This window comes from Chrysochloris asiatica, unplaced genomic scaffold (genome assembly GCF_000296735.1).
Source record: "Chrysochloris asiatica unplaced genomic scaffold, ChrAsi1.0 scaffold00132, whole genome shotgun sequence".
NCBI lineage: Eukaryota > Metazoa > Chordata > Mammalia > Afrosoricida > Chrysochloridae > Chrysochloris > Chrysochloris asiatica.
The window spans coordinates 6,189,575-6,212,078 of NW_006408650.1; the positions used below are offsets into that span (position 1 = coordinate 6,189,575).

Sequence of the window (22,504 nt, forward strand, 5' to 3'; positions counted from 1 at the left end):
GTCATATAACACGTGGTCTTTCACGTTAGAACGCTTTCAAGGCTCATTCATGTATCACCACTTTTTAAAAAAAATATGGTGAATATACCAAATGGTGTGTATCCATAATCTGTTGATGGACTCTCGGGTTGTTTCCATTTTTTGGTTATTGTGAATAAAGCTGCCGTGAGCATGTGCTTACAAGTTTTTGTGTGGTTGGACTGTTTTCTACCCAGGAGTGGAATTATTGGGTCATATGGTAACTTAGTGTTTAACCTTTTGGGGAACTGCCAAACTGATTTTCAGTATGATTACTCCATATTACATCCCATAAACAATGGATGAGGATTCTGAGTTCTCCACATTCTTACCAATACTTGCTGTTGTAAGTAGATTATTTTACTGTAGTCCTCCTTCGGTTGCCATCGTTAAGTGCTGTTGAGTTGGTTCTGACTCATAGCAACCCTGTATAGGGTTTCCAGGGACTGGCTGGTGAGTTTGAACCGCCAACCTTGTGATTAGCAGTCCAACACTTGTCCTACAGCACCACACCAGGATTCTGTAGTCCTCCTATGCCTGTTAAGTGCCAGATGGACTTGGTTCTGACTCATAGCACCTCATGTATGGTTTCCAAGATTGTAAATCTTTGCAGGAGCAGAAAGTCTCATCTTTCTCCTGAGGAGTGGCTGGTGGGCTCGAATCACTGACCTTGTGGTTCAAAGCCCAGGGTTTATTCTTCAGTGCCACCGCGCTCCCATAGTCCTCCTTATACATGTGAAGACTAGCTCTGGTGACGCTGTAGGTTAAGCACTGGACTTTGAACCACAAGGTTGGCAGTTCGAGCCCACCAGCTGCTCCACAGGAGAAAGGTGAGGCTTTCTGACCCTGCAAAGATTTACAGCCTCGGAAACCTCATTCAGTGTAGCTATGAGTCAGAATGCACTTCATGGCAAAGAGTTTGGTTCGGTTTGGTAGGTGTGACGTCTCATTGTGATTTTGATATGCATTTCTCTAATTACTAATGAAGTTGAACATCTTTTCATGTGCTTTTTGGTCATTTGTATATCTTCCTTAAAGAAATGCCTATTCAGATAATTTGCCCAGCTTGTAATTGGATTAATTGTTGGCATGCCTTTTCCACCCTCCATTTGGGTTGTCTGTGCTCATAGAGTCGGGCAGGTGGGCAACCTCCTGGTGGCAGGACCCCTATCAGTGTCATTGAGTCTAGACCAGGCATTTGCATTCCATTGGGATTTGACCAATTTATCTATTTAAATGCATTATGGGGGATTCTTAACTCACTGCCATCAAGTCAATTCTGACTCCTAGTAACCTGATACAGGATTTCCAAGGCTGTGAATCTTTACAGGAGCCGAAAGCCAGCCTCATCTTTCTTCTGTGGAGCAGCTGGTGGGTTTGAACTCCTGACCTTGTGGTTAGCAGTAAAGTGCTTATCCTGCAGTGCCACACCAGGACTCTCTATAGTGGTTTGTTGTGTTGTTGTTTAGTGCCATGGAGTTGATTCCAGGTCATAGCAATCCATGTATACTATATAGAGTTTTCAAGGAATGTCCTGTGAGTCTGAACAGCCAACCTTGCTATTGTTAAGTACCGTGGAGTCGGTTCTGACTCATAGTGACCCTACACAGGGTTTCTGAGGCTGTAAATCTTTACAGGAACTGAAAGCCTCATCTTTCTCCCGTGGAACAGCTGGTAGTTTTGAACTGCTGACCTTGAGATTAACAGCCTGACTTGTATCCACTACTCTACCAGAGCATTATCACTGAACAAATACTACTCCTTTGATGTCCTAGAGTTGACTGTTCTAAGCAGTGCATACCTCCCTCGTGTTATTGGTCACCTGTCTATTGTTTGACTGAAAGTTGAGCCACGGGGGAGCAAGTTCGGATCCAGGCTTGAAGGGTGTCTAAGGACCATCACCTTAGGGGTTCCGTTAATCTCTTTCAGACCAGTAAGCCTGAGTTTCTTTTATGATTTTGAGTTTGGGTCCACATTTTTCTCCTACTCCATGTAGGCTCCCCCCCCCCACTGTGATCTCTTTCAGAGTGGTCAGTGTGATAGCTGGACACCATCTAGCTTTTGGGGTCTCAGGATTGTGGAGGCTGGGATTCATGGGATTAATTAGCCCTTTGAACTAATTGTTTCATTGGGTCTTTGATTTTCTTTACTCTTCCATGCTCCAGATGGAAGAGGAAGAGGCATTTGCTAAATAAATCTTCTTGGACAATGGGGCTAGCCTTATTTACCAACTTAAAAAATATATATCCTGGCCAACTTTTTAGTTGGTTACCTGGCCAGCTGACTGGAAGAGATCCGTATTTGTGCCCCTTCCAAAGAGAGGTGATTTTCTTTGGGAATTATCAAACAATATCATTAATATCACATCCAAGTAAAATTTTGCTACAGATAATTCAAAAATGGTTGCAGCAGTCCTTTCTGGGACCTGCCAGAAATTTCAGCTGGAGTCTTAAGATGACATAGAATGAGGGATATCATTGCTGTCATTAGCTGGATCTTGGCTGAAAGCAGAGAATACCAGAAAGATGTTTACTTGTGCTTTAGTGACTTTGCAAAGGCTAACTGTGGCTAACATTATAAAGAATGGGAATTCCTGAACATTTAAGTGTGCTCATATGGAACCTGTACATAAAAAAGAGGCAATTGTTGGAACAAAACAAGTAGATGCTGTGTGATTCAAAATCAGGAACTGTGCATCAGGTTGTAACCTTTCACCATACTTATTCATTCAATCTGTATGCTGAGGAACTAATCTAAGAAACTGGACTCCATGAAAAAGAATGTGGCATCAAGATTACAGGAAGGTTCATTAACAGTCTGTGATTTACACATGACACAATCTTGCCTGCTGAAAGTGAAGAGGACTTGAGGTACTTGCTGATACAGATCAAAGACTACAGCTTTCAGTATGGATTATAAATCAATATAAAGAAAACAAAGAATCCTGACAACTGGACCTATAAACAACATCATGAAAGAACAGAGCAAAGATTGATGTTGTCAAGGATTTCATTTTATTTGGCTCCTTAAGAACACAAATGGCATATTGCATTGGGCAAATCTGCTGCAAACGACCTCTTTAAAGTCTTAAAAAGCACGGATGTCACTTTGAGGGATAAAGGTGTGCCTGATCCATGTCATCGTATGCTTAATCACTTCATATACATGCAAAATCTGGACAACGAATAAGGAAGAGGGAGAAGAATTGCTGCATTTGAATTGTGACGTTGGCAAAGAATACTGAAAGTACCATGGACTGCCAGGAGAACCAACAGATCTGCCTTGTAAGACGTGCACTAGAAGCAAGGATGAAGAGACTTTGTCTCACGCGCTGTCTGTCTCACGCGTTGGCTGTCTCACGCGCTGTCTGTCTCACGCACTGTCTCACGTACTTTGGGCATGTTGTCAGGAGGCATCAGTCCATGGAAAAGGCCCTCATGCTCGGAAAAGTAGAGAGAATCATAGAAAATGCGAATCCCCCCTCTCTCCATGAGATGGATTGACAGAGGGGCTGCGATAATGAAGGGGCTGCGGTAATGAGCTCAAACAGTAATTGAGTGGCTGGTGCAAGACAAGGCCGTGTTCTGTTGTGCGCAGGGTCGCTATGAGTCAGAGATGACTATATGTCACTTAACAACATCATCACCATCACCCAAACCATAGTGTGCCAGTATTCATTTGGGTTTTTCCAAGGCAGAAACCATACCATCTATGTCTTTTGGGTCTCTGTCATCGGAGTGTAATACTTCCACACAGCCGGATGATGAAATCACTGTTGATAGACGCAAATGCACTTTGATGATTGAGTCATGTTTCTGCAGACGTTTGGCCGTTCTCAGACCTGGTGCTGCCGAGGTGGTGCTGTGTTTGTGACACGCGGTGTTTGGTGATGGGAGCCCTGAGCTTCCCGAGCGTGTCCTGCTGCTGTCCTTCAGAATGTCCTCTCCTTACATAGTACGGCTGTCTGCTGAGGGCCACATGGGCCGCTATTTATGCTCTGTGACTTTCTCAGTGACTGTTTTTAGTTTCACATGCCAGAGTCTCATTTAACTGTGTTAGTGTGCAAGGTGGTGATTACCCACGCCTGCCGCCTGACACTAGCCCTGAGTCTCCGCCACTGGGAGCCCAGCTTAGTCCTAGACCAGACCCGACATGGGTTTCCGAGCTTTCTCGGATATTTGAAACCAGGACCATCCGTGTGATGGGTTGGCACAGTGACAACAACAGTGGGCTCAGAGGTGGTGAGGATAGTTCTGTTGTATGTAGGATTGTTATTATGAGTTGGAACTGAATCTGTGGTGCCTAACAGCAGCAGCACCAGGAGCAGATAGCTGGATTTTCCAGGTGATTAGAGAAGTTTCTAATGGGATTGTGCCTTCTCTTCCCTTCTCTACCAGCTCAGCACATAGACTAGCGAGGTAGTGGAGCCCCTCAGACATGAACTGGTCTCAAAATGAAGTAGGCCATTGTCTAAATGAGCGGTCCCTAAATTTTGAGCTCCTGTGTTCCAACTTTTGTTGGCGTATTATCGTCTTTCCTTCATCTTCAAATAGGTTACTGCTTTGCAAAGTTAGGGTTAAAAGTCACTGCATGGCATAGTGTGTAGGTCAGTGTGGTAGTTTGAACACATTTGTCTTCACTTCCTTCAGAAACCCTGCTAAACTGACGGAATGTTTTCAGTGTATAAGCTCATGAGAACCAAGAGTGGAGGAGAAGCCAGGAAGATACCAGGAGTTTCCAATTTGGGGAGGATGGAAGGTGGATGGCTTGAGTACAGCAGAGAAACTGAAATATGGGTGCCTGTGGGAAGCGAGAAGCAGACTCGATCACCCCAGAATACTTGGAAAGCCTTCAGAGTTGGAGGCACCAGGTGTCACTAAAGGGCGGTGGGAGTGAGATTGGGCGACCTCAGGAGAAATTAGATTTCCCACGTTATCTCTCCAATTCTGCAAAGCCAGAGAGAGATCAGAGGTTTGACAACTCTGAACCAGAGACTCTGGATAGAAGCACCTCCTGCACCGACGGGATTCAGGAAGGAAGGGCACACGGGCAGGAGAAACCCGCAGCCGTGTACTCACCTGTTCCCATGGTGCCGAGACCAAGCACGAGGCATGGGGTTGAGGAATCACCTCTGGAAAACATGAACAGAACTGGTATGGTTATGAGTCGAGGTCAACTCAACAGCAGTGGAGTGGGCTGGATTTGGTTTTATTAGAGGCAAGAGGGGCATGCAGCTGCTAGCATTTGATGGTTCCTCAAAGAAAAGCTAGTTTTCTACGCTGGCTAATGTGAGTCTACCCTTAAATGGTCTTTAATAGTCTACAGCCTGGCCTGGGTTCATAAAACTTCCAATCCTACTACTGCCTCTTTTTTTAAAAAATCATTCATTTTGCAATTATTAGATTCACAGAAAGCTGCAAAAGTAATAGAGAGGTGTCCCCTGTACCCTTTACTTCATTTTCCACAGAGAATACCAAAACCAGGAAATTGTCGTTCATACACATGCGTGAATAGGTACCGCGGGTGCCATTTTATTACATGTAGATAATGGCCCTGAATAGGAAGGCTGGAGTCCTGGTGTGGTGCTGCAGGTTAGTGCTCTGGACTGCAAGGTTGGTGGTTCAAGCTCACGCAACCACTCCTCGGAAAGCCTACGTAGCATCGCTATGAGTTGGAATTGACTCAATGGCACTTAACAACAACAGTAACAGCAGCTACAGAAACCAAGGTGCAGACTAATTCTATCACCGCTAACATCCGTTACTTCCTTGCTTTGAAATAGCAATGGCAGCTGCAGATATTTTGAGAGGTCATATCTGACTTTTCTGGCTTCACAAGGCCAGAGGAGAATCAAACTCCGTCAGCCCAAGGCCGATTCCTGTGAGGCAGATGTCAGAAATGCCTCCACCCTTAACATTTTCTGTCCCCTTCTAACAGCAGCCCTCCCTCCCACAGCACTCTGCTTCACGTCTGGGTGTGATAATCTGCCGCACTGGCCACATGGAACTCGCAGACGATACTCATATTATACTCATATTACAGGGTTATTGGCGAAAGTGACTGGGATACAATTCAGGATCAGAAACAATTCGGAGTGCAGCAGGTCTCCAGCCAGGGGCACTCTCCTCTGTATGCAGACACACCTCAGTCTGGTCTTCAGCCTCTCGGCCACGTGGCCCTCAGCTTCTGTCCTGCCTGGACAAGTGTTACAAAGCTCCGTTGTTGTTGTTAAGTGTCACCAAGTCAGTTCTGACTCATAGTGTCCCTGTATAGGGTTTTCAAGGAGCCTACTGATGGGTTTGAACTGCTGACCTTGTGTCAAGTGCGTATCCTTTAGCCAGTCTGTAAATGCTTAAAGGGTGCATCCTGCAGGCCAGCCTCCTGCCCTAAACAGTCAGTTGGCACTCAGCTTTGCTCAGCCCACGGGCTGGAATGCCTGTAGCTACTCTGTCTCTCTCTGCTTCCACCACTGTTCCAGCTAAGGATCTCACACTCTTCCCGTGGCTCTTCTTTCTTGATTGTCCTGGATCATTTGTTCCTGCCTCTGAGGTGGCTCCTTTTAAACCTAGCAGGATGACAAAACGAACTAATCCTGGCATCAGAGTCCTGTGTACCTAATCACTTGGTGGAAGTTGAGAAGACTTTGGATAGAAAAGCCATATCAAAGTAAATTCACGGTCCCACGGCAGCCAAGGGTCCCTGGGCATATTCAGAGAATCAAATAGAAAAAGGTCTCTCCGAGTAAATAACTGTCATAGCAAACAGTAAACCCTCAAAACACATAGTGAATATACTGTTAGAAATAATAGCTAGTATTTTATCCGTGACATAAAAATTCCGATGTTACAAAAATCACAATAAGAAAGTTTTTAGAAAGTAACATTTTAAAAGTTGAAGAATTCTCCTTGAAAATAGAATAAAAGCATTTGACACCTTAGAGGTGTATGATGAGAGAGAGAAAAACATTAACAGAAATATATCTAGAAACAAGAAATGTTTTCAGAATTGATGGTTTCAGAATGAAAAAAAGTTCTAATTCTGGTGCACTGTGAAATTCCAGAATGCTGGGGGTAAAGCTTCCAAAGAGAATTCCCAACATAAGAACTTGAATCATAGAAGCAGTCAGTATTTAAAATGATTGACATGCTGGCTTGGTAACTGCAAGGTCAGCAGTTCAAACCCACCAGACACTCGATGGGAGAAAGATGAGGCTGGCTGCTCCTATGAAGATTACCGCCTCAGAAATTGTATAAAGGTCACTGTGAGGCAGAGTTGACTCGATGGCAGTGGGTTGTTGTTTTAGTTTTTAGAAGATCTTAAAAAAAGGACGAAGTCAAAGGAAAGGCAATGTCTTAAAAAAAAAAACAAAACTGAATGAAAACAAAATGAAACTCAAATAGAACTTCTAGAAATGAAAACACCAATCGTTGAGCTTCAGTGTAGTAGAAATGTTCAATTGCAGACTAAGCACAATTTAAGGGAGAATTTGTAAACTGGAAAATAGATCTGAAGAGGTTAATCAGAATTCAGCACAGGGAGGTACAGAGATGGTATTTTTAAAAAGTACAGTTACAGATATGGAGGCTAGAACAAGAGAGTCCAACATATGTCTAATGGGAGTTCCCCAAGGAGAACAGATCATCTTAAAAGCAGCACAAGAGACAAAGACAGATTGCCCCTAAGGCAACAGCGAAGCCAGATCACAATGGGATAAAATCTTCCGAGTGCTTAGGAACAGAAATTGTTGGCTTAGTTTTCAGAAACCAGCTTAAGTGTGAGAACAAAAATTTCACACACACACAAAGCTGAGTTTATCCCTAAGAGACCTTCATTGTATTCAGGAGGAAGGAAACTAGACCCAGGAGAAAACAGAGACCCAAGAAGGAGTGATGTGCAGCGACATTGGAAATGTACGGGTGGAGCTAAGCAAACATTGACCTATAAAACAGTGCTCATGACTAAGCTGGGGAGGATCCAAAACTTAAAATCCTGATGGTGGTGGTGGCTGTGTGCCATGGAGTCGGTTCAGACTAATAGCGACCCTATATAGGGTTTCAAGGCTGTAAATCTTTACCGGGAGCAGAACGCCTCATCCTTCTCCTGCGGAACAGCTGGTAATTTTGAACTGCTGACCTTGCGGTTTGCAACCCGATTCGTAACCACTACACTACCAGTGCAGTAATATATTATTTCAGTTGTTATTAAGCACGGTCCAGTCAGTTTCGGCTCATAGCGACCCTGTATAGAGTTTCCAGGGCTTTTTAAAAATCTTTGCAAAAGCAGAACACCTCATCTTTTTCCCATGGAGTGGCTGTAGGACTTCAACTGCGGACTGTTTGTATTTAACACCTTAGAACTGTCAGTGTAGGGGCAGAGAGTTCAGACATGGGCTACTGAACAAGGAGTCAGTGGGTAACACCATAGATGAAGAATTAGGAATGAAAGCATACTGTTGTGTTTGTATTGTTGGGCACCAACAAGTTGATTCCAGCCCATAGTGAAACCCCGGTGTTGCAGAGGAGAGCTTCTTGACTCTAATCTTTCTTGGAGAAGCCCACCAGGTCTTTCTCTCTTAGTGTAGCTGGTGGAGATTAAACCGCCAGTCTTGTGGTTAGTGGTTGAGTGGTGCTTAACCATCTTTGTATGTGGAGGTCAATTCCCAAGAGAGCTAAAATACTCGAACGTGGGTGGATCCAGGGGGATGAGTCCGAGATTTGTAGTTTTCATTGTAAAGCCTTTTCATCCTCTTTGATTTTAGTTTCTTAAATTTGTGCATGCATGCATTACTCTGATAAAAATAAATCTAATTTTAAGAATTAATGGATTTAACACCTCACAAACAGACAACCCAATCAGCAATTGGGAAAAGGGCATGGACAGACACTCCATCAGAGAGGACATTCAGGTGGCCAATAAGCATATGAAAAGATGGTTGTGATCATTGGCTATTGTTCTGCCATCCAGTTAGTTCTGACTGTCACTCATTGTGACCCTGTGTAGGGTTTTTGAGGAGCAGTTGATAGGTTTGAACTGCCCACCTTGCAGTTAGCAGTCCAGTGATTATTCGACAGTGCCACACAGACAGATGCAAAGTCGACAGTGCCACAGTGAGATACTATCTCTTACCCCTGCAAACCTAACACTGATCAGGAAAAACGAAACAACAAATGCTGGGGAGGCTGTGGAGATACTGAAACTCTTCGCACTGCTGGTGAGATTGTAAATGGTACAGCCACCTTGGAAAATAGTGCGGCACTTCCTGAAACCGTAGAAACCAAGATACCTTAAGACCCAGCAGTCTCACTCCTGGCTACATGTCCTGGAGAAGCAAGAACAGTGAAACAAAATAGATACATGCGCACTGTGTTCATTGCAGCGTTACTCACAATAGCAAAACGATGGAAGCAACCCAAGTGCTATCAGTGACCCTGTGAAGGGTTTCCAAAGACAGCTAGTGGGTTTGAACCGCCGAATGTGTGGTTAACAGTCCAGTGCTTATCCTACAGCACCACACCAGGTTTCATGTGTACAGACACGTGCAAGTACATGCATGTATGTATACATGTGTGTGCACTTGCACACACGCTGTGTATTATATGCATGTTGTTGTTATGTATCATCGAGCCGGTCATGACTCATAGTGAACCTGCATAAGGTTTCCAAGGAGCAGCTGGTAGGTTTGAACCGCCGACCTTGTGCTTAGCCGTCCAGTACTGTGATCCTGCAGCGCCACACCAGGACTCCACATGTATAGGCATGTACTGTACAGGGACATGCCTATGTAGATATGTGTGTGTTTGTGTATTCACGTATATAACAGAGCATATGGGGGCACAGTTCCAGGGACTTCCTAAGGTAGATTTAAACACCTGGTAGGACTGGCTTACCTGGTAAAGAGGTCTCCTTGTCACCTTGTCACTGACAGCTCAAAAAGGGAGTGTAAATGTCTCGAACCGGCCATCTTTGGAAACAGAAAGACCTCAAGGACTGGATGATCATACCCCTGGCTGCTCTGGAAATCGCCCTTCTGTTCTGCCTTCTGCATTGGGGGCTTAGGCCAGCTGTGGTACAGCCTTGGTTGGAGGTATGTAGTAGCTCATATAGCCCTGCTCCTGGCTTGAGGCAGCTATGAAAGAGCAGAGCAGTACCTCCTCGAACTCTCTGGGTAGCTTTCTGCTCACCCAGCACCAGAAGAGAAGGTTGTTGTTGGCACTCGGCAGAGAACTGAATTGTAACCCACATCCACTTACGCAAAGTGCAAGGCTCAGCAGTAGTGAAGAATGTTTTCCTATTCAGTGGACTTCCCTGGTAGCTAACAGAAAGGTTGGTGGTTCTAACCCACCAGCTGCTCCAAGGAAGAAAAATGAGGCAGTCTGCGTCATTGCAAAATTTGCAGCTTTGGAAACCCCCTGGGGCAGTTGTACTCGGTCCTGTGGGGTTGCTGAGTCGGAATCGTCTCACTGGCAGTAGATGTGGTTGTGGGTTGGACTTCCTTCCCCCAGTCCCTTTCCATTGATCTGCTGTCCCAGTGCTAGTCCCCACACTGTGTACTCAGCCCTTGGTGCTTACCTGTACCCAGGTGCTGAGACTGGCAGCCTGTATGTTGTGTTCCTAGAGGCTCCTAAGGTTTCTCAGCTACATCTGAGCCTCCAGAGGTATTGGCGCTTCCCTCGGCTTTGCACAGGTAACGTACTGCTTGCAGTGCAGGGAGCAGACTGAGTATTAATATTTAAAGGTCAGTTTCTTAAACTGTAATTCGACCTGGGTTCTTGGAACTCAACCCACAGATTTAAATCAGTGAGAGCTCTATGTGGTTTGGTTAGTTCTTTGTGTCTTAAAGGTAACTAACATTGGTTTGGGGTTTACCTGGTCTATGGTGACCTCATTCTGGTGACTTGGGGCACTGAAGAAAGGGAAGGTCTGGCTGTCCCAGTTGGCATTAGAGAGACCTTGAGGGTAAGGGACACCAGCAGTGGGGGCCAGTCAGGTTTTGACTCTGTCTTCAAGTTTTGGAACTAGCTGTCCGAACCATAATGGAGTGATGCAAGACCCCAGCTTGGTTTTTCTTCAGATAGTCTTCCTCCTTGGCTTCCTTGGCCCCTGCCAGTCCCCACTTTCCTATAGAATTAACTTTCTAGGGCACACCAGCTTGTTTTGGAAAGATGTCATTTAGAATTACAGCGAGTGGAAGACTCAGTGTTGGTTTGACTGTCATTCTGGGGACGGTCTGCAATTGCCCATCCTCGCTGGGTGGAGTGCCCTGACATGTCTGTATATCTGTCCTGGAATGCCTGAGTGTGTACCTTCTCTGCCCCCTGGGATGGGTCTGAACTCATAGGTAATATAAAAGTGAATAATATAGGAAGCCAGAGGCCAGGCCCTCCATGGGAAATGAGACCCATCCCCATCCCCCACCCCCGAGCCCTAGTTCCATGAGAACACGGCCCAGAGAAAACATAGTCTTGGATCTAGGCTCCCGGACTACTGTATTTGCAATTTTAAAAATAGCAGTGCTGAGTGTATCCCTTTGTGGCTTGGGAGGTGGGATGTGTTCTGCAGAGTGGCTATCGATCAATGGGTTCCTGAGTGTTTGGGGTGTGGACAGAGAGGCACGCCTGCTACAGGAGGGAAGAGTCAGCGTGAGGCAGTCTGCAGTGGGAAGGCCAAGGAAGAGGTCCTGACCACCCTTGTAGAATATCCACCCCAGCATGGGTCTGGTCTATCTTAAGGGCTGAGTTCTGAAAATGCTGGGTGAGCCATATTTTACCACCAGCCTTTCCTTCCCATGAGTCCTGGTGGGACACTGTAGGATAAGCACTGGTTGGCCGTTCAGACCCACCAGCCATTCCTCAGAAACCCTATACAGGGTTCCTATGAGTCAGTGGACTCAACGACACTTGACAACTTTCCTGCCTGGGGAACCCAGTTCTAAACATTGGGACCACGAGACTGCGGGATAAGTCGGAAGCTGCTTTGCTGCCCACAGATGTGTAAGTGTAAGGACTAGTGTGCTGAGGACGAGCTACTGAGAGTCGAGATGTCTGAGAGCCCAGGGCTTTGCTCTTGCCATCAGCTGGAGCCACATCGGTTTAAGGACTCAGTGCCTGTGTTTCTGTCCCAAGGACTGAGCCTGGGAAAGATTTGGGAGATGTGAGAGGTGGGAGTTGATTACATCTCCTTGGGTTGATTATTTTAAACTACTTTGCCTTTTTTTTTTCTTTAAACAATTTACTGTGACTTGGGTGAAGTCTTACAGGGTAGATCAGTCTTCCATTCAACAGTGCACACGCTGTGTGTGTTTCATTTCACTGATTGGGATCCCTGCTATGTAGCATCGCTTCTCCCACTTCCGGTTTCCTCCTTTCCTGCCCCTTCTGAACTGTGTCCTTGGGTCAGTGATGCCCCCTTGATCAGGCTGCTTTGCTTTGATGCCTCAATTCCCCAGATTTTCTTTTCTTTTAAATTAGTACCTGCCACGGTTTTGTCTGTTCCTGAGGACTCGTAACTGGTCTACTCCTCAGAATCTCTCAGGGAGCACTATTAGATTTCCAGTCTCACCCCGAGACCGACTCAGTGATTTGGGGTGAAGCCAGGAATCTGCATCATGGAAGAATGCCCTGGGGACCCCGAGAAGTAGCTTCCCTGGCCAGCACTGCCTTCTCAGCACCGCTTAACCTAATACCAGATGTTCTCCCAGACTAAGTCGATGGGGTCTGGTCTTATAAAGTTCAGACACATTTCCTTCTGTTGTTGTGGCCATCAAGTCTCTTCCCCCACCCCCCACCCCCCAAACTCAGGGCGATCCCACTCATAACAGGAAGAAATGTTGCTCAGTCCCGCAGCATCCGCATGACCTGCAAGCATGCCCTGATTGAGAGCAATGCTGCCCGGCCCCACAGCATCCTCACGTAGATTCAGTCAATCATGGCTCTAGTGTCGATCTGTCTCCTGGAGGGACTCTTTCTTCCGCACTGACCCTTCATCTTACCAACGATGAGACCCTCTTCTATGATTGGTCTTTCCTTGTGGTTGGTGTTCATCTAGACTCCAGAAATGGGTCTTGCCCCAGGTTTGTGAGTAAATGAATCCAGACTGCAGAGTCCTTTGTAAAAGATTCAGACCAGGAGGGGCTCTGGATGGGCTCTTGCCTCGAAGCCTCATGTGTCCCTCTCCTGGAGCTTCCTCTACTAGAGTCGTGTGTCTCCTAAAATGTAAGGGGTTAACACATACATGTAACACTTACATGTGGTTTGGTTTAAAGCTCTTTCCTGCGGGTGTAGGGCAGCAGGGGGAGTGACTGCAGATGACTGAGCTCAGATGAGGGGCACCTCGTGGGGCAGGTACCTGCTCCTGTCTAGAAGGTGCAGTTCTCTGCAGCTCCTGGTGGAGAAGGGCCTTCCTGCTCAGCTGTATAGGAAGCAGGGGCCGGGCTTTGCTTGCAGGAGTCTTGTTTCTAGTAGGAGGGACTGGGTGTGAGATCTCCCGGCTGAAGTGATGCTGAGGATTCAGGTGAGTGATCTGAGGCTGTCTCCCTCCTCCACCTGAACTGGGCCATTACTGGTACCTGCAGGTCAGCATCAACTTCTGCAGACCCACTCAGCAGCCCCTCTTCCAGCGCTGACTCACCCCAAGTACACGCCCATCACCAGGTGCAGGGGCGTCCCAACTCAGAGTTAAAAAGGGTAGACAAGTCTAACCACATACACAAGTGGTGGCTCTTTGCATACAGAAGGATTTCCTGTGTGTCTTTCTCTAAGTAGTTCGCCTGGTGTAACCAAAATCCCTTCCATTTGTAAAGTTCTTTTTACACATGACTTTTTGGTATCTGAGTCCAGACACACCAGCCTCTATACCTTTGCGTGACTCCCAGTTCTCTGGGAATGTACTCTGTGTGCCGCTGGCTTTTCCAGCTGAGAGCTGCTCTGGTGTTTTCTTGGCCCACACAGACCAGGGACTGTGCCTCCTTTCAGCAGTCTGCTTGGGGATTTGTGGGGTGGATGCTGGGAACTAACATGTGGGAAGCCAGAGGTCTGCCCCCAAACAGAAGAGGGATTGAGCAGATATCAATTAGAGACCACGAAGGCATTACAGACAGGGAGTTACGGCTGGCAGGAACGTGGAATGCCCATCCCAGGCAAGGTTTTCCAAGAGTCTGTCCATCCCAGGATGAGACGCCCTGGGCACGCAGTCAGGGTGGCAGCCAGCCTCAGCACGCGAATGGTGTCTGTTTCATTTGTCTGGAAATTGTAACTGCAGATGCTTGACAAACACGGGGAGGCAGGTTTGGGTTCGGGGGGAGCGTGGGCCTGGCATGCCCATATCCAGCACTGCTGGTTTCCCCAGCTGAACTGTCTCCGAAGCTGCTCAGGGAGGTAGAGAGGCCTTGCAATGGTTCCTCCTCTCTTGCTGCGTTTCAACACCAGACGCAAATTTGGGGTGTGCACCCTGTTCACTTTGGGGACTGTTTCACATACCATCCTTGAGGCTGTGACTGAGCTGGCTGGGACTCATAAAAGCTCCTCCCTCCCCCATTCTTGTGCCCACCCCATTAGGATCCACTGTTCTGTGAAATCACGGGTACTGTGCATACAGAAAACCTGGAAATGCTACTAATTTGCAGTCTGATGCTGGGCCGGGACTAAGCCTCTGCTTTTCCAAGATGCTTGGGGTCAGCACTGCCCCTGGCCTGGGAAGGCTGTGCTGCAGGGCACCCAAGCCAGCCGAAGACTGAGGAGAGACAAGTTGGCAGAAGCAAGCCCTGGCACCAGGTGCCCGCTGACCTTGGCAGGTCCTTACTTTAGCGCCTCCCATTGCCTCCTTCCTGGGGGTGGGGGCTCCTCAGCACGACCCTGCGCAGGCTTGCTGCTTGGACTCTCCATAACTTGACAGGAGACAGGTCTGGCTCTGGAGGGCAGCATTGAGGTGCCGAGCCCTCTCTGGACAGCTGACATCCCCTTATTCCCCAGGGAGCTGTCCAGCAGGCCCAGGGACGCCATCCTGGTCCTATGTAAAACAGCACCCTTTGGGCCCACAGGTTGGACAGGAAAGACTGATCCAAAGGATGTGAACAGGACAGGGGGTCTCTTCTTGAGCCCAGACAGTCCTTGTCTCCTAGAAGCCACGTTGGCAAGCCCAGGGCCCAGCTGAGGGCATAGTGCTGGGCTCTTAGGGCTGGCCCCTGCCATCTCATTGCTCGTCTCTACCAAGCACAGCAAAAGTTCTGGCTCACAGGCTGCCTGGCATGTGGCTTCCGGTCCTCCCCATCACTGTTGGGCAGGCTGCCCTGCAGACCACTCCAACAAGCAGTAGCAGGGGTCACAGTTCCAGACAGTGATGTGGGCATGTTGTGTTGCCTGCCCCGATCTCAGCTCCGCATTGCATTTGGAGATGGGGAGAAGGACCCCTGGGGACAGGGTCCTGGGGTGGGGGCGTGAGTATGAGGGTGGATTTGTCCCATTTCTGCCTCCCGGCTGCATCTCCCATAAAAAAGATCCTATGTTCCTTTCTCATCCCTCAGCCATGGGAAAATGGGAATGGTTGTCATTAGTGCCCCAGCTCAGCATTGTGTTTATTGGATGCTGTCCTTGCAACTCATAGTGACCCCGGTGGCCGAGTAAACCTGTCCCCGAGGCTGTCTGACACTGTCATCTTTATGGGAGAGACTGCCACAGGTTTTCTTTCGTAGACTCATTGGTGGGTTTGAACCACGAACCGTTCGGTTAGCAGCCAAGTGCTTAGCCACTGATGCCACCAGGGTGTATAAATTTTTTCCGATATTTTTACTTTACCTGTGTTGTTCTTAGGTGCTGTGACAACCTCTGTACAGATATCAAACACTGCTCAGTCCTGCACCGTCCTGTCAGTCACTCAGGGTTTGTGCCCATTGCTGCAGCCACAGTGTGAACCCAGCTCCTCGAGGGCCTTCCTCTTTTTCACTGACCTTCCATTTACCAAGCATGACCTTGTCCAAGGACTGTTCCCTCCTGAAAACATGTCCAAGATATGTGAGACGAAGTCACATCATTCTTGCTCACTTCTAAGGAGCGTTCTGATTGTACTTTTTCCAAGACAAATTTGTTTATTCTTCTAGAAGACCATGGTATAGATTCAGTATACTTCACCAACATCATAATTCAAAGATCAATTCTTGGTCTTCCTTATCCATTGTCCAGCTTTCGAAAGCATGTGAGGCTATTGAAAATACCATGGCTGGGTCAGGTGCACCTTAGTCCTCAAACTGATGTCACTTTAAAGAGGTCTTGTGCAGCAGATTTGCCTAATGCAATACGTCCTTTGATTGCTTGACTGCTGCTTCCGTTAACGTTGATTGTGGATTCAGGTAAAAGAAAATCCTTGACGACATTAATTGTTTCTCTTTTTATCATATGCTCCTAAAAGGTCCAGATGTGAGGATTTTGTTTTCTGTATGTTGAGGTGCAATCCTTATTAAAGGCTGTAGTCTTTGATCTTCATCAGTAAATGCTCTAAGTTCTCCTCAGTTTCAGCAGGCGAGGTCGTGTCATCAGCGTCTTCCTCCAATCCTGACGCCACGTTCTTCTTCGTCTACTCCAATTTGTCAGGTTCTTTGCTCAGCAGATTGACTAAGTGTGGTGAAAGGATACAACCCTGACACACACCTTAGTGGTGGTGGTTCTGTGCCATGGAGTCGGTTCTGACTCATCTTTCTCCTGCGGAACAGCTGGTAGATTTGAACTGCTGACCTTGCAGTTTGCAGTTCAATTCGTAACCACTACGCTACCAGAACTCCTTTGACACACACCTTGCTTGATATTAAACCACTCAGTGTCCCATTGTTCTATTCACATGCCTGCCTCCTGGTCAGTGTCTAATGGAAACTCTTGACAGCTGAGTTGTTGTTCAGTGCCATTGAGTCAGTTCTGACTTAGCAACTCTGTAGAGGGCTTCCAAGGCTATAAATCTTTGTGGGAGCAGAGAGCCTCATATTTCTCCGGTGGAGCAGCTAATGGGTTTGAACCACTGACCATGTAGTTCGTAGTCCAGTGCTGGTCCTATAGAGCCACTGTGTTCCCCTGAAAGCTAAGACCCATTCTTTATTATTATATATTTATAATCTTGTCTAGCCCAAAACCTATTGAAAACGCCTCAGATGATTGAATTGGTTGGCCTCCATCTTTGGTTTCGCTGAGTGCTTATTGGTTTCAGTTGTACATGATTGATGGCATTTTCTGGTTCTAGACCCCAACAGTAGTCTTTTCCTTCATGATGACACGACCCCTGACTGCTCCCCCGCCTCCCCACCAGCAGGTGAGTCCACCTTCTAGGTGTGCAGGTTGTCAGGGCTCAGCCACACGCTGGTTGGAGCTCTGAGAAAGTCCTTACATAGGCGTAGGTGGGAATTAGAGCCACTGACCAAGTCAGCCCAGCCCGGCACTCTTGGTTTTACCAATCCAGCCGACTCATGGCGTTCTCAGTAATGCCAGAAAGAGGGAAAAGTTACCCCAAACCAAAAGAAAAACCAAACAAGTTGCCTTGGCAACCCCACAAGTGTCAGAGTAGAACTCGTGCCGTTGACTTTTCAGTGGCGGATGTTTCAGAAGTAGATCACCAGGCGTTTCTTCCAAAGCGCCTCTGGGTAAACTTAAACCTCCGACCTTTTGGGTAGCAGCCCAGTGTGTTAACAACTTGCACCACGAGGGTCCTCAAGTCCCCTTTCCAATCAAAAAAAGCTGCTGTGTATGGCTAGACATACTGAGGGTCTGATGTGCTTCCGTTTCAGCTCCAAACCAGCTTCTGAAAAGGGCTGTTCCTCCTCTTGATGTCAGAGCCCTAGCCCTCTAGGTGCGGTGCGGACCCCCGAATACGGCAGGGATCTCAAACAAATTGACAGTGACCACAGTCAAATAGACCTTTCCCATTGTGACCCAGGGCGCGTGTGCATTGTATATGCATGGGAAACGCTTTCACAGGCCTTCTATCCGAGATACTTCGTTCTTTCCTGTTTCGCTGCTGGTCCTGACCCACTAAATTGATTCCATAACCCATGTGTGGGTCAGAATCCACTGTTTGCAAAAATAAAGCTCTCAGGAGCATCCCGTAGCCTACATGGTTGGATAAATTCTCCACTCTGGCAGAAATAGCTTCTTAGCCAGTCAGCCAAACACACTGCCAGAGAGTTCACTCCGACTCACAGCCATTCAGTGTGGAGTTTCTGAGATTGTGAATCTTTACGGGAGCAGACAGCCTCCCCTGAGAATGGCTGGTGGGTTTGAACTGCCAACCTTGCGGTTAGAAGCTCAGTGCCTAATCCACAGTACCACCAGGGTGGTTTCAGATCTGTAGGAAACACTCAAACCCTTTGACTTTGACCTCCTTCGTAGGTGTCAATCAGTCCTCCGTTCCCACCTCCAAACGATGGGCTGGCTTTTTCAGGCAGAGAAGTGTCTCTGTGCCCCCACTTCCCACCTGGTACTGGTACTGCAGAGGCTCTTGGAGAGCCAGGACCTCAGCAGAGATTTGAGGCAGGGGAAGGCAGGAGGGGGCTGGTTAAAATACCCTGAGTTCATGCCTTGTCAAGATGCAGCTCAGCTGAGCGGGTGGGGGGGCGGGGAGTGTCTCTAATTACTTCTTTCCCCTGGGAAGTAGCACGCCTTAGAAACTTCCTGCACTGCTCAGACCTCCTGTACCTTTCCGGAATCTGCTTGTAGTCTTGGCCTAGGCAGACAGCTTTGTCCCTGGGGGTGTCTTCCCGGTGCCTCCTCACCACATGGAACAGCAGAGGTGGCATGTCTGGTGTCCGGATAGTCGGTCCTTCCTCACTGAGGGCTGCAGAGCTCCCAACCTTCTGGAGCTTGGCACCATGGAGTCAGGGGAAGGGGTCACTCTTAGACCTCAAGCCTGTGCCCATGTCATCCCAGCGTGGGGCTGGCAGGCAGCGTATCCTTGGAACCTTGTACTCGGCACCAGGATGAGCCTTTTGGGGGTAAAGCTGCTCCCAGTTGGCAGTTGAAGCCATACCTTTGATAGTATCAGTGACCCCTAGAAAAGACTGGAATGGTTGTGTGGTGGATTTGGGTCCCTTTGGGTCATTCAAGACCAGCAGGTCTGGGAAGACGTCTTGAGATGACTGTCTAAAAAGTTATGTGCTTGGGCACGTGGGGAGCCACAGGAAGCCAGTTCAGGGCTCTTAGGCCCAGACTCCCTAAACTCAGATAGGGAAGGACCTGCGGTCATCCCCAACCCTTCTTCCTTTGCCATGGTATGTTTGAAACTTGGAGCACCTCTTTAGCTCTACAGAGGGTGGTCCTTTCTCCCACCCTCTGCACCCCCAACACTTCGGGCCAGGTCAGTCCATGTTGTGGGGACGGCCCTGTACATCATAGGATGGTTAACAGCATCCCTACTTATCAGTTGTGTTAACCAAAAGCATCTCAAGACATTGCCAACTGCACCCCGGGGGGAGAAATTGCCTCCAGTTGGAACCATTGTGCTCACTGGTCTCCCTGGGGGCATATGTCTTGCTCAGAATAGGATCTTAAGCCCTGGTCATGGGGCTCTCAGGTCCTGAGAGCAAGTCTGCCAAAGCCCCTGAGGCCTTCTCACTGACCGGGGACTCTCCAAGGCTGGCTGCTTGTGTTGTTACCCACCCCATTGTTCACTCAGGCCTCTGGTCAGTCACCTGCCTATTCACCTTGGCTCCCCCTATTTCAACTCCCTTTCCCCTATAACCCCTCCCCTATTACCTAGTGTTCTCCTGGTTCTTGTGATCTGCATGTCTGTCTGTCTGTCTGTCTCCCCCAGTGCACTTGACTGAGAGTGGGGACCGAGACTGGTCAGGAGGCAGGTCTGTGATGTGACCCCCCTTCCCTGACGGAGGCTGTGGGAGCCCAAGCCCTGTTACAGAGCATCAACATGTAAGGCATGCTTGGTTCATCAGACACATAAGCACAGCTGAAGTCCCTCCACACAGTTAACATGTGGGTGCGTTCTCGTCCCTTTTTCTGTTCTAAAATCTCTGGCAGCTATGGGTCTCACCCCAGGGGATTCCGAATTTAGGGCTCCTGGTGACTTGAGATCTGTCCACTCCCCACCTTACACCTCACTCCAAGAACCATGTTTATAAAACATTGAGGGTGCAGGAGTGGCGACCTCCCAAAGGTGCAGGTGTGGGTTTTCTTCAGGGCTTCTTCTACATTGGGATCTGGTGTTTTCTGGGAGCAGGCACAGTGCCCTCTAGTGTTGACAGACTGCCTGGGCAATCTGGAACTGGCCAGTGGATTTCAACTCATAGTGGCCCCATAGGACAGTAGAGCTGCCCCTGTAGGGTGTCCTAAGCTGTCATTTTACAGAGCAGATGTGACTCACATCTTTCTTCCATGGAGTGGCTGGTGGGTTCCAGCCGCCATTTTGTTTTTGTTTTTTGTTTTGGTTAGCCAGTAGGGCGCTCATGCGATTTAAGTACTTGATCCTTCTCCAGGGTAGTAGGCAGTGGGACAAGCTGCTGGTCCCAGCAGCCCCTCACTGTCGGGCCCCACCCTGCCTGTGAAATGGGGCTCTTTCAAAACTATTGAAGATTTCATGAGTTGGAGCATACTTAAAAAAAAAACAAACTACTGTCATCAAGTCAGTTCTGATCCATAGTGATCCACCTGGTATAGGGTTTCCGAGGCTGTAAATCTTTATGGGAGCAGGTAGCCTCCTCAGGCTCCCCCTGAGCAACTGTTGGTCGGTCCAGTGGGTATGCATCCCAGGGCTCCTTTAGAGCAGGCCTCGTGGTGGTGGTCGTGGTGTGTACCATTAGGGACTTTACAGCATACATATTGTTGTCAGTTTGTTGAATTGGTTCTGACTCACAGTGATCCTTTATAGGGTTTCTGAGGAGTGGCTGGTGGGTTTGAACCACTGACCTTGCAGTTTTAGTCCAGTGCTGACCTTCAGCCCACACCAGGAGCCTACAACATACTAGAAAACGGCCTGATACAGGCTAAGCATTTGGTTGGACTGTCGTTGTGAGGCAGGGACAGCCGAGCTGCTGAATCCCCATCCGGGCTGGGAGCACCGCCAGGTTTCCTGCAGCAGGTGGTGGGTGAGGGAAGAGGGTGTTCAGGGTAGTAGAACCCAGAGAGTTTGGGGCCAAAGTTGTGAAACTATATAGCAACACCAGCCCCTTCTGTTGTCGGTCCTGCTCTGTTCCCAGCACTGGGCGCGCTGAAGAAAATGTAGAGTCATTCTGTTGGGAAAGACGAACACCACACACACAGATGCACAGTGCAGGCGGAGAGGGCACCTGGGGCAGTGGCAAGCCTGCCCCCGGGAGCAGGGAGGAGCCGTCTCCAGTCCCTCAGTTCCCTGGCATCTCCGTGGCTGCTCTGCTGCAGGGCCGGAGCCTCTGTTTCCCTCTGTGCCGAGAGGGTCTTGTGGCCCAGACGCTGTTCAACCAGACACTGACCCAGTGCTGGCCTGTCTTCTTGGGGATAGGACACAGATGCCACCATGTGGGTATGCTCTGTGGACAGCCAGTGCGTGCTTCTCTGCACCCCTACTCAGGGGTCCCAGAGCAGGCGAGGAACCTGAGGCCTCCTACTGTCCCCATTAGATTTCCTAATATTGCAACTTCTGGTTTCTATGGCAATCTGGAAAAACCTGCAATTGTGGCTTTTGGATGTCTAAACCAGGAGCAGTGGGTGGGACAGCATGGAAAATACCCTGTCCAGGCCAGAGAGGAGAGAGCCACAGGATAGATAATGCTTTGAGCTAGGAACGTGCTCCCAGCACACCCCTAGCAGAGTCCTCTGTGCCCCCAGCAGCCTCCTGGGGTCAGAGTGGGGCAGGGTCTTTGGCATCCTCAACCTGGAGTGCAGTGGGGGTGGGCAACAGTTGGCTCAACACTTGAGATGTCTTATTAAATCCCCTCAAACCACCTGAGGTGGCACCTGTGGAAACAGGTCTGTAGCTGTGAGCCTACGTGTCTGACTCTAGAACCCCCGTACAAGGTCCAGTTCTCTGGGGACGGGCCTGTCCCCCGTAGGAGTCTCCCTGCTTCCCCTTGAGTTTTCTTCTAAGAGTCACATTATCCCACCCGCAGCAGAGCTTGTCTTGTCCTTGTGGCAAGTTCTGGGAACTGTATCTCAGCATCCTCCTCTCACTTCCTGGAGGTCGTCACTCCGGGCCCCAGACCACTAAGGACAAGGATCTAGTTGGGACCTGTGTGGGGAGCAGCTTTTCCACCCCAGGGAGCCGGGTGATTTCGGAAACCTAATGTCAGCGAAGCCTACGGGAGGGTCCAGGTGGGAGGAAGCAGCGACAGCTGACCTCTTTCCCTCCTCTCTGAGCCACTGCTGAAGGGCGTCTGTGAGTGAGGGACAGGCGTGGACAGCCTGCACTGATCGCAGGCTCCGGGGTCTGTCATTTAGCCACACTCCCCAGCAAGCATCATGCTCGTCTTTTGGGGCTGGCCCGACTCTGGGGGAAGTGGCACACACTCAGCCCACATGTGAGACACTTGGGT

General features: G+C 48.6%; 1 protein-coding gene across 1 annotated transcript in view; it reads left to right on the forward strand.

The window, feature by feature from the left end:
* Positions 1 to 22,504, forward strand: part of UBE2O (ubiquitin-conjugating enzyme E2O) — a 60,996-nt gene that overhangs the window by 27,874 nt on the left and 10,618 nt on the right. The window lies entirely within an intron of this gene.